We start from the raw sequence: 12431 nt of genomic DNA on the forward strand, positions 1-12431 counted from the left end.
AAACAGCAATATGGAAATATCTTCAATAACACTTTGTCAGGTATTTAATATTTTTTCATTAATATTTTAAAACTCTTTCTTAAAATATAATCTAGTTTTGTGTACCTCTTTTATTGTTCTTGTTTATTTAATGCACGAATTATTAAACTACATTTTGGTATATCTTTCGGTATACTTAAAATGGTCATAAGGACATAGAACCTGTTGTTAATTTATTTGAATCCTACCACTGGTTACAAGCCATGATATGTATGTGCAGCCTCCTGATTTTAGGAATGGGCTATGTCAGAATGCCAGATGCAAGGGAGGGCACCAGGATGCAGGTCTCTTGTTATCTGGTGTGCTCCCTAGGGCATTTGGTGGGCCGCTGTGAGATACGGGAAGCTGGATTAGATGGGCCTACGGCCTGATCCAGTGGGGCTGTTCTTATGTTCTTAAGAATTAAGAACTATAGAGTTAAAAGGAAAGAAATTATGAAATACAGTATAAATGCCCAGTTGGGAGGATTTTCAAGCTGAGATTGAGATTGTTAAGAAGAGAAATGTTAAGAGTTTTTATAAAACCCTATTGGGTCGGATTCCTTTGGATTTTTTTTTTTTTATGAAACTACAGTTTGTGGAACAGAAGGAAGACTGTCTCGCTTTTTTGTTGTGTTGATAAAGTTTTTCAAGTTTATCAGTTTTGTTTACCATTTCTTCTGGGAAGTCAGAAGCTTTTAATTAATTAATTAATTACTACTACTAATAATAATAATTAGGGGCGGCAAGGACTCTTTGGGCGGGAGCTGCTCAGACGCCCTCCTCTTTGTCCTGCCCGCACCCCCGACCCACCGGGAGAGCTGAGTCCACGGAGCCTCCAGGCGCAGGAGCAGTCTACTCGGCAGTCGGCCAGGGAGGGGAGGTGCGGGGCGGGCAGCTGGGCTGCTTCTCTTGCCCTTGTCAGCAGGGAGCTCGCAAGGGCTGGTGAGCAGCAGTCCCGCTGGGAGTGACCCCCTTTCCGCCCCCCCATGGGTTGGCCCTGCACAGCTGCTGCCCCCAGGACAGTTCAAGGCGCCAGCTCCCTGGCCAGCAAACGGTTCTTAGAACCAACAGCTGGATTACGTAAGGGTTCCATAGAATAGGTGAGAACCTGCTGAATCCCACCACTGGTTAAGAGTTTTTAAAAAACGTTTTTGGAGTTTATTCCTTTGGATTTTTTTTTTAATTATAAAACTCTACAGTGTGTGGGACAGAAGGAAGACTGTCTCGCTTTTATGTCGTGTTGATAAAGTTTTTATTCGAGTTTATCAGTTTTGTTTACCATTTGTTCTGGGAAGTGAGAAGCTTGCTATGGTCATAATACTTTGTTGAAGTTACCAACATTAATAACAGAAGATATCAAAATTAAAACAATAGGCTGTTTGCTGAGGTTTCTGCATAAAGAAATTTACTGACATCTGGTGGGGAATTAAGACAACTACTTGTGAAGTGTTGCAGATTCGAACACCTGTGGAAATTTAAGATAATTGCCTGTGGATTGTGATAGACTGAGATTTTTAAAGGGATAATGGCCACCACTAGGAGACGTAATACGTTGGAACAGATACATAAAGAGAAATCCCCACCAAGATCATCAGGGAAAGAACTGAATCTGGAAGCTATTCAAGATTTACTAATGAAGATGGAAAATTGTTTGCAGAAAAAAATAGAAGGGATGGATGGGAAATTCGAAACTTTGCATCAAGAAATGCAGGAGATGAAATTACAGATGCAGACAAACAAGTCACGTTGGGATACAATGTGGGAAGAAACAGGGACAAACAGGGAAGAAACAGAGACAAAGATAGAAGTGATAAATGACAGAATAAAAGTTCCTGAAGCAAAATCTGAGGATTTGGAAGTCAGAGAGGATAGGAATCAAGATAGGTTGGCATTGATGGGATGGGCGCAAAAAGAAAATATTTTAAGATTCAGATTTACACCAGAACAGGAAGGAGAGGAGATGAGCCATGATGAGAGAAATGTGGGCAATTTTTTTACCAAGTGATCCTAATGAGATGGAGTTGGAGACTGATAGAGTCTACAGAGTGAATACAAGGATTGCAAGGTTGAGGAAACGTCCAATAGATATATTAGTGCATTTCACAAGAAAAAGGATAAGAGGTATGGTTATACAGCAACATGCAAAGATAAAGTTCACAGTAGAAGGAGTACAGATCATTGTGATCTGTACCACATCAGTCTGTGGAACTCCTTGCCACAGGATGTGGTGATGGCGTCTAGCCTGGACGCCTTTAAAAGGGGATTGGACAAGTTTCTGGAGGAAAAATCCATTAGGGGTACAAGCCATGATGTGTATGCGCAACCTCCTGATTTTAGAAATGGGTTATGTCAGAATGCCAATGCAAGGGAGGGCACCAGGATGAGGTCTCTTGTTATCTGGTGTGCTCCCTGGGGCATTTGGTGGGCCGCTGTGAGATACAGGAAGCTGGACTAGATGGGCCTATGGCCTGATCCAGTGGGGCTGTTCTTATGTTCTTATATGAGAAATTGTATAGTATTTCATTAAGGCAGCAACTCCTACATTTTGTTTTTGGTCAGCACCTACCCTTTGGGGAGAAAGGCAGAATGTGAATGAATGAATTTGTAGATACTTATTTGGGCTTTAATTCCCTCCATTTACTGAATCTTACTGGGCTGTAGATAAATGTGTTGCAACGTGGTCACTGTCAAACAATGGTCTCTTCTGAACCCACACACCATTCTTGGTTCCAGCCCACCAAACTGGTCTCTTCTAAACCCACACACCTGCCATGGATACAGACCCCCGAATGGCCTGGATAAAGAGGGGAAAGAAAGGAAAGGTGGAGAAAAATAAAGGCGATGGAACTGTTCCCCCTTCATTCATTCAGGGGTCCAGTAGGCACCACCTTAAATAACATTGAATATTGAAGCAGGTTAGACTCTCCCCCCTCCCTCCCTCCCTCCCTCCCTCCCTCCAAGCACCCAATCGGGGGCAGAGATGGTCTTCTTGCCTTGAGTGACGCTGGGACAGGCAGAAAATGTGCCCTCGCCAAGGAGGAGAGGGGAGCAGCACTGGGCAGCTTCCTTGTTCAGAGAGGAAGCAGGAATGTGGGTCAAGTCAGGACTACTTGCTGAGAAACTGAGCAAGTTGGCAAGGGCACCTTTTCCCATCCAGAAGCATTGAAAACCCGTCGACATACATTCAGGGATGATGCAGCCCGTCTCTGCCAAGGCAAGCTGAAGTTGTGTGGGTGGCATCCACTTATGCGAGGCGTTGGCACTGCCATTTCACACAAAGTCCACTGTGTACCCAGCTTTTGGATCAAGGCGATGAGGGAGGGAAGAGTCTCCTTATTAAAAGAGTAATTTCCCGACGCCCAGGGATTATCATGAGAGTCAACCTGTGCTGGGTTCTGCCTGTCCTCCCCGCGGCAATTTCAGGCTGCCTGGAGGCCAATGGCAGGGCCACCCCTTCCAGGCTCAGGGAGACTCTTGTCCCTTCCAGTCTTTTAAAGAACTCTGCCTCTAGCCCAGTGGTGGGATTCAAATAAATTAACAACAGGTTCTATGTCCTAATGACCAATGAGCAACTCAGCTTCAATTGTCTGCCGCAAAGGAAGTTGAAAGACTACAGTTGCACTCCTATACTGTACAGTACACACTTTCCTGGGAGTAAGTCCCATTGAACATAATGGGACTTACTTCTGAGTAGACAGTCATAGGATTGCACTGTAACTTTAACCAAGTTATTGTAACTTTAACCCAATGTCTAAATCCAAATTGCAAGGCTGCAATTCTGTCCTCTATAGTCATACTTACAGGCCTCTGGCCACTAGTCTCCAAGGAGGATAAACATGCGGCTGAAATGGACATTTTTTCTTGAATTCTCAAGGCAGTTGTAAAATGAAATCAGGAAGGCACCAAGAAGAGGAGGTGGGAACTGCCAGGGCTCCAGGTTACCAACCTCTGGAGACACCACAGCAGCTTAGCACCTTCACATCTGCACAAACCATCTTGCTGCACTGGGCTTTGAGCTGGGCCACCTTCCTTCTCAGTGGGAACTTGGTGATTTTTACCAGAGCAGTCAATCCTCTCAAGGAACTGGTTCACTTTTAGTAGTGAACATCTGGTCAGCAAAAGTGCACTGAGCACATAGTCTGACACCTCATCATCAACCAAAAGCAACAACAGCATAGTAACATCCTGACATCTCCCCTTCTTTTTTGTTCTATTGCAGCATTCCTCAGCATCTGCCTCTCGCCCGCAGTACCATTTTGCATGGCCCACCTCTGGGAAGTACAACTGGAAGTAACTGGAATGACTTTATCACCAGTTATTTCCATACGAAGAGGCCAGACATGATGCAACAAACCACGGTAAGAGGCTCAGGCTACAATCCTATCCACTTTTTCCTGGTAGTAAGTCCCATTGACTATAATGGAACTTACTTCTGAGTAGACATGCATAGGATTGGGCTCCCAGGGTAGATGGGAGGGCTTTTTTGAGTGCAAGAAAAGCAGAACTGAGCCTCCTACCACTGTTTGTTGCATCGTATTGCTGGTCTCACTGCCAGGCAGTGGAGGTCTGGGGGGGGGGTCCTGCCATGAGTACCACTGGGCACCACCTCAAGTACCACTGGTGGTATGAGTACTACTGCTTGAGAAATGCTGCTCTATTGCTTCTACCACCCAGCCCCAAAAAGAATTCCAGTGAACTGTAAAGCTTCCCCCTCCAACTTCCAACTCTGCAATCCAATGCACATCTACTCAGAAGCCCAACAAGTTCAAGGGGAGTTGTTGACTTCCAGGGTTTGAGAGAGAAAGGCAGCCCTGAAGGACAGTTTCACTAATGAGCAAAAGAGTACTATGAGGGGACTGTTCTTCTAGGTTGCTTTCCGACAGGCAACAGCAGATACCCATCACTTTGGTCTACTCTAGTGGCAATTCTCCCACAGGTTTGAGGGCTGCTACTGACCAGGGAGTGCAAAGCAGGGGCCTGCAGTGGGTGGGGAGGCAGGTGAGGCAGAACCTCCCCACCACAGTCCTTCGAAAGTGTTGCAGCTGTGAAGGTGCCCAAGCACCCACCACCCAGCCTAAAAATGAAAATTAACAAGCCTTGCAGGTTTTGAGGTTCACCCTGATCACAAGTTCTTCCCAGTTCTTCATTAGGTGATAAGACCTAAACCCAATTTGCAAACTCGTTCAAAATATCTTCAATTTCTGGTCAGCCTGCCATTTCACTTGCATGGGGGGGGGGGGGAGAGAATAACCTAAAGGAACTTTTCTGCTAGAGAAGGAGCAATGCTAACTGTACCATCCTCAGCACACTTACCTGGGAATAGCAGCCCAATCCTATGCAAGCCTACACAGGAGTAAATCACATTCTATAGTCAATTGGGCTTGCTTCCCAGGTGTGAGTAGGATTGCAGCCTAAGGGCTATCCAACTTTCCAGAGCCAATGCAGCCGCATTGCAGTCCCGAGGTAAGGGAACAAACATTCCCTTGTCACAAGGAGTCCTCCAGGACTTGCTGCTGGAAAGTTTCAATTAAGAGGACTTAGGACCAATCATATCCAATTTTCCAGTGCCAGTGCAGCTGTACCAAGAGCGCATGCACTGCATCCTGTGTTGGGGGTTAGGAACTGCAGATCTGGCCAAAGATCTGGAGGAATCAAGATCAAGTCAGATCCATCATGGCCACCAGATGTCAGTATATTCCTTTATGCACAAACCTCAGCAAAAAGCCTGTTGTTTTAATTTTGTTATCTTCTGTTATTAATGTTGGTAACTTCAACAAAGTATTAGAACCATAACAAGCCTCTCACTTCCCAGAAGAAATGGTAATCAAAACTTATAAACTCGAATAAAAACTTTATCAACACGATAAAATCGGGACAGTCTTCCTTCTGTCCCACACACTGTAGAGTTTTATAATAATAATAAAAAATCCGAAGGAATAAACTCCAAAAAAGTTTTATAAAAACTCTTAATGTTTGTCTTCTTAACAATCTCAATCCCAGCTGGAAAATCCACCCAACTGGGCATTTATACTGTATTCCATAATTTTTTTCTCTTTTAACTCTTTATAGTTCTTAATTCTTAATCCTTTAATTATTTCTTGCCTTTTTGCTGTTAGTCCCTCTTTTCTTTCAAGTCCAAATATTTCTTTCTCTTTCCCGACTCTGTTCTCCGCTACGTTCCCCAGAAAAATAAAGCTGTAGGAAGGGGGGTCAGGCTTAAGTCCCTGGCTGAGCTCGATAGCCTCCAACTCCTTCGCTCTGAAACTGTTTGACACCCAGAGCCTTCGCCCCAGGGAGATAAAACAGGATCTGTGGTCAATCTCACACCGTAGCTCCTTTCAGAGCTTATCATGTCTTCCTAAACTTTGCTCCTCTCTTAAGAAACCTGATGTACGCAGTCTTGGCTTGGAGACAAGCTGCAGCCCTCAGGAGTTGTAGGGGAGCAAAGAAGCTCTTCTGAGATTGAAATCAGCCCAGCACAGTTAGCAAGAACTCAGGGCTCTACTTATGCACAATCATTCATGTTGCTTTCTACTAAGGGGCCTGTTTTGGGATCAGAAGCAGGTCTCTATTAGGGGATTCAGTCCTGCTGGGTGGACCAGAGCAGCTCCTCTCATTCTGCATTTTCTGCCTGCTTATTGGCTCAGGTTCCCGCTGGTTCTCCTGCAGGAGGCAGATACCAGGAGAAGCCCCCCGCCCCCCCAGTATGGAAAAGCAGTGCACTCATTCTTGCCAAATGTTGAAATTCTGAATCCCACCAGAAGAGGGTTGGCTTCATCTCAGCTGCCTGGGACCCCACATCTAGAGCCCAGGAGACAGGGCCCCACTCACAGGACATAGGTGGAAAGAGCTGAGGATGTTTCCTTGCAGGGAAATCGGACAAATGGGACAGGGAAAGTCTGAGCATGAGATGCGTCTGGAAAAATGACATTCATTTTCAGTGGGATTTCTTCTGCTGGTTTAAAATGCTGAACAAACCTCTGGCAAACCCCTGGGCCGCTGGCATTTCCACAGGGCTCCTCTGGGAGTCAGAGAGAAGCAGGGAAGCCAGTTTGCCCGAGACATTTCAAATTAGCTGTAACAGGGGTGCTATATTTTGTGTCCCACTGTTGGAAGGAATCAAGGACTGTTAGTTACGGTATAGAATGCTTACCTGAAATGTAAACAGCATGGTTTTTGATCTCTCTCTCTGAATGTCCAAGCAAGTTCAACTTGAGTCTCACAAGCATTTGGCTGGGATTGGGCAGCCTGCCACAAGATGTTCTCTTAGAACAATGTTGATACATTTGAATGAAGTCTTTGTCTTCAGAGCACAGAAAAAAAAATGTAGCAGTTTGAATTTGGCTTGAAGTTTTAACATTGCTTTAACGTCTAGTTTGAAGACTTTCACAGCACTAGGCTGTGCACACACATGCTAGAAAGCAAGTATTCACCCCAGCTCTCCTCATATTCCTTGTTCTTCATTTTGAAATCAGTTTTGGATGGGAAGAAATAGGTTCCACTGAGTGGATAAGGAGTTCCCACCCACCCCTCTCTGGCTTTGTCTGTTGCTTTGGGGCTAAAGGCTGATTGTCCAGTCTCCTGTCCTTCCCTTTCTATTAAAGCTGAATACGCATTGAATCCTTGGTATTGTCTATTATTATGAACTATTAATTGTAACAATATATTCTATTTATTTATTTATTTATTTATTTATTGAGAGAGAGAGAGAGAGAGAGAGAGAGAGAGAGAGAGAGAGAGAGAGAGTATTGTCCATGGTGATAACTGTCCTTTGTGCAAAGAGGGTGTGCCTCTATAACCTCTGAATACCCTGTGAGTGTAGGCTCACCCTGGGGCTAGCTGGCCGATTATTCCTTCAGTAACACCAGCCTGAAGGGGGGGTTGCCTCTTTGAATACCCTGTGCATAACTTGGGGGGGAACCTCATATTTCTCATTGAGCTGCCTGCTGCAACAGGGACAGGACAGCAGCAAAGAACCTGTCATCACCATGTCACTTGCTGGAAAGACAGGTCTTCAGGAAGAAAATGGCGCAGAGCCAAATCCTGAGCTGCCCGTTGAGTTGAGATTGCCACAGTGCCAAAATGGTTGCCGTGGCATCCTGTGCGCAACAAGGCAGTCACCGGTGGCTCCTCAGGAGAAAGGGTCGCATCTACTTCCCATAGGTAAGGAAATTAGCCCCACAATGGGGCCACTGGATACTGTGGCCAGACATGGGCTCCCACAGAATCGAGAGCCTCCGTGTCAGATCCGGTGGGTGTGGAGTGGTGAGGACACGAGGTGTGCCCAAGTTGGACTGAGGGTGGGCTGTAGTAAGAGCACGAAACTCTCCGCCTCCCTCCAGCATCCCATCAGGGACAGAGATGGTCTTCTTGCCTTGAGTGACACTGGGAGGGGCAAACAATGTGCCCTCTGCCAGGAAGGGGAGGGCAGCAGCATTGGCCAGTTTCCTTGTTCAGAGGAAGCAGGAATGTGGGTCAAGTCAGGACTACTTACTGAGAAACCAATCAAGTGGATAAGGGCACTTTTCAAGTTCAGAAGCAGGTCTAGCGGGGCTGTTCTTGTGTTCTTTCACAACCCAGGGACATACATTCAGAAGTGATTCGGCCCATCACCCCACCTCATTCTCTGCCAAGGGAAGCTGGAGTTGTGTGGGTGGCCTCCAAGTTGGTTCGGTGTTGGCACTGCCATTTTGCACCAAGTTCATCGCGTGTATCCATTGAGTTGGCTTTGAATGGAGTTGATGAGGGTAGGACCCTTGTTAATGAGGGATTTACTGGAACCAGGGGATGATCACCTCCGTGGCTCTGTGCTTGGCTTGCTCTGTCCTCCCCTGGGCAAATGAAGGCTGCCTGGAGGCCAATGGCAGGGCCGCCCCTTCCTGGCTCAGGGAGACTCCTGCCCCTTCCAGTCTTTTCAAGAACTCTGCCTCTAGCCCCACATTTATACACCCAGATCCCCATTCCTTCCTTCCTTCCTTCCTAACATAGCATGTAAGGAACATACCATTACTTTGTGCGGAACCCCCAATGTCTCACAAGGGATACCCCAGGTTTTTTTCCCTTCCTTGCACCAGGTGAATGCGAGCTTGAGCAAAAGAGGGGCGAACAGACCCATTCCCTCTGCTTTTCTCCACCTTTTCTTTTTTCTGGTTCCCCTCTCCTTCACCTCCCCTTCTTCAGACCTCCCTGTCAAGGTTGCCCTGCCAAGCCTTGGATGAGTGTCAGGGTCTGCCTGTGCTTATACATACATACATACATACATATAGAGATCCAAATAGGAAAACATGTTTGTACACCTGAGATGCTGAGAATGCATTTATATATGGATATCACAGCTCAGCCTTCCTCCTTCGAGGAATACTCCTCTCTCTCTCTCCAACCCCCCAGAGGGCAGCAATTCCCCTCCCATCTGGCAGCCATACCGAAAATTCCACAGAGCCCTCGTGAAATGGCCCACAACCTGGAGAGGCTGGGAGGGGCAGTTCATGCCAATTGGGCCTTGACTCCAAGCCAAGACTGGGTTCTTGCTAACTGTGCTGGGCTGTTTTCAATCTTAGAAGAGCTTCTTTGCTCCCCTACAACTCCTGAGGGCTGCAGCTTGTCTCCAAGCCAAGACTGCGTACATCAGGTTTCTCAAGAGAGGAGCAAAGGTTAGGGAGAAATGGTGGGCTGAGGGGTGCTGGAAGCTCTGCTTATCAACAGATACATTTGTCAGATTTCATCTAAACCCCCTGGACTGAAAGGGGCTACAGTGTGAGATTAATCACAATTCACTCCAGAAGCTCCTGTTTTATCTCCCTGGGGCGAAGGCTCTGGGTGTCAAACAGTTTCAGAGCGAAGGAGTTCATGGCCATCACGCTCAGCCAGGGACTTAAGCCTGACCCCCCTTCCTACAGCTTTATTTTTCTGGGGCACGTAGCAGAGAACAGAGCTGGGAAAGAGAAAGCAATATTTGGACTTGAAAGACAAGAGGGACTAACAGCAACAAAACAAGAAATAATTACAGGACTAATTTATAAAATTAAAGGACTACTTAAGAGGACTAATTAAAAGGACTAATAATTAAAGGACTCTCTGCAGAAGCGCGCACGGCCCCTGGGACCCCAAGTGCCTCTGGGAACAAAGTGCCAGGTAAGGCAGCGCGAGCTTAGCACCTGGGCGAGGAGAAGGCAAGTGGACCTCTGAGTTTTGGAGAAGGGGAGGACGAGAAGGAGAAGGTAAGTGTACTCTTTCTAACTCTTTGTCTTTCTAACTCCTTGTCTTCTAACTTTAAAACAACCTTAAATCAGTTTTGAAATTTAGCTTTACCTCAGCTTTTCCTCATCTAACCTATGGGAGGGAATCTAAGGTCCAGCGAGGTGGGGTACAGGAGCTAGGTGAGGGCAATAGAAATTAAATACAGTGGTGCCTCGCATAACGAAATTAATCCGTTCCGCGAGTCCTTTCGTTATGCGAGTTTTTCGTTTTGCGAAGCGCGTTTTCCCATAGGAATGCACTGAAATTTAATTAATGCGTTCCTATGGGCAAGAAAAGTCAGAACAAAGTCAAATTTGGTTTACAAAGTGTTTATTAAGTGCTCTTTAAAGGCATACATACTGTACAGAGGATTTCAAAAACGGGGGGGGGGAATGCTGAGTGGGGAGCTTGAAGGCTGTAATCCTGTGCACACTTTCCTGGGAGTAAGCACAATGGGTCTTACTTCTGAGGAGACATGCACAGGATTGTGCTCTAAGCTGGGGAGGACAGAGCAGCTGCACTCAATTGCTTGCTTTTGCCGTGATCATGGGGGGAAACCTGAAGGAAATGGGGCAGTGAGAGGGTGAATGAGCGATGGGGGGATGCTGAGTGGGGAGTTTGAAGGCTGTAATCCTGTGCACACTTTCCTGGGAGCAAGCACAATGGGACTTACTTACATAAACTGACATGAAGATCTTCCCCTTACTAGGGTGAACGGGATCATAAAGGGACATGAAGATCCCCCCCCCTTAAGACAAACCAGGACAATAAAAAAAAATTCGTTATGCAAAGCATAACTCATAAAAATTCGTTATGCGAGTTACCAAAATTCGCACGCTGCTTTCGTTCTGCGGGTTTTTCGCTGCGCGGGGCATTCGTTATGCGAGGTACCACTGTACATAGGTGTATACATAGGTCTGCTCTGGGCAGGAGAAGAGTCCTACTCGGGTGTAAGAGCTCAAGGGTCAGACACTTGGAAAAAGTAATAAAACAGAGGAGGATAAAGTGGAAAGCAAGTTTTTCTACTTTGTTTTAAATTAACCCTATACCTAACCCAAGTTAAACCTAATCTAAGTTAGAACATAATCTAAACAGTTCAGTAAATTGGGACACAGGATCTAGGTGAGAGCAATAAATAAATAAATATGTATGTATGTATGTATGTATGACAGGCACACTGTACTGCTGGTGGGGGCTCACATTCCCTACTGGCCCTCCTAATAAATGACCACCCCCCAATTTCCCACGGCACACCTGTAGACCGTTCACAGCACATCAGTGTGCCTTGGCATATTGGTTGAAAATCGCTGTGGTAATCCAAGTTGAACTTCTGCTGCAAGCCTCCATCTCATCAATGAGACGATGAGTGCTAAGTCCGTAAGGGCAGGTGTTACTTGCAGCCCTAGCTCGGATCTGTCACTTATGAAGTAGTACTGGTAATACTATTTCTTAAACACCTCAAATAACATAGGAATAGTCCATAATAAGAAAAAGCAGAACCATGCCTGCAGGATAATGTAAACAGACACCTGAAGCAAAGGAACTTGTTCCAAGTGGCTGTATATGTTATGCCAACTTAATGATTTTTTATTGCTATTTCTGGACACACGGTGGTGTTGATTTTCTTCTTATAGATCAATATACAGGTTCATGACTATTGCTCTAATTCTAACTGGTGGCAGGCCAGTGATGAAAATTTTAGGTTACATCCTAACCCACTTTCCAGCACTGACATAAGAGCAATGCAGCTCCAATAAACATTCCCTTCTCTTGAGGATGCCTCTGTGACTGCCACCCTACTGCGGGATGCAGCACATGTCCCATTACAAAGTTGGTTAGAATGTGAGCCGTACCCTTCTGTGCCTGATGAAATTACTGATATATAGTTCTGGGAAACTGGACTGTATATACCTTTCACCTGGCACAGAAGAGTAAGATTATCATCTATAACATACCACCAGTTACAACAGAACAACAGTCAAGAATATTGTTCTCTACCAACTTCCATCTTTGCAAGTTGGTTGTTTAATAAAAATGAAAGTGGAAGGGCATTATTTTGCCTTTTTGCTGCAAGTGTAAAAAAACCAAGGCAAGCACTGCCTTCTGCACATGTTCAGAAGCATGGTTGACAGCACACCCCCTTTTACGATCATCATCTGTCACTTATACTGCACC

The sequence above is a fragment of the Tiliqua scincoides genome, chromosome 15 (genome assembly GCF_035046505.1).
Source record: "Tiliqua scincoides isolate rTilSci1 chromosome 15, rTilSci1.hap2, whole genome shotgun sequence".
Taxonomy (NCBI): domain Eukaryota; kingdom Metazoa; phylum Chordata; class Lepidosauria; order Squamata; family Scincidae; genus Tiliqua; species Tiliqua scincoides.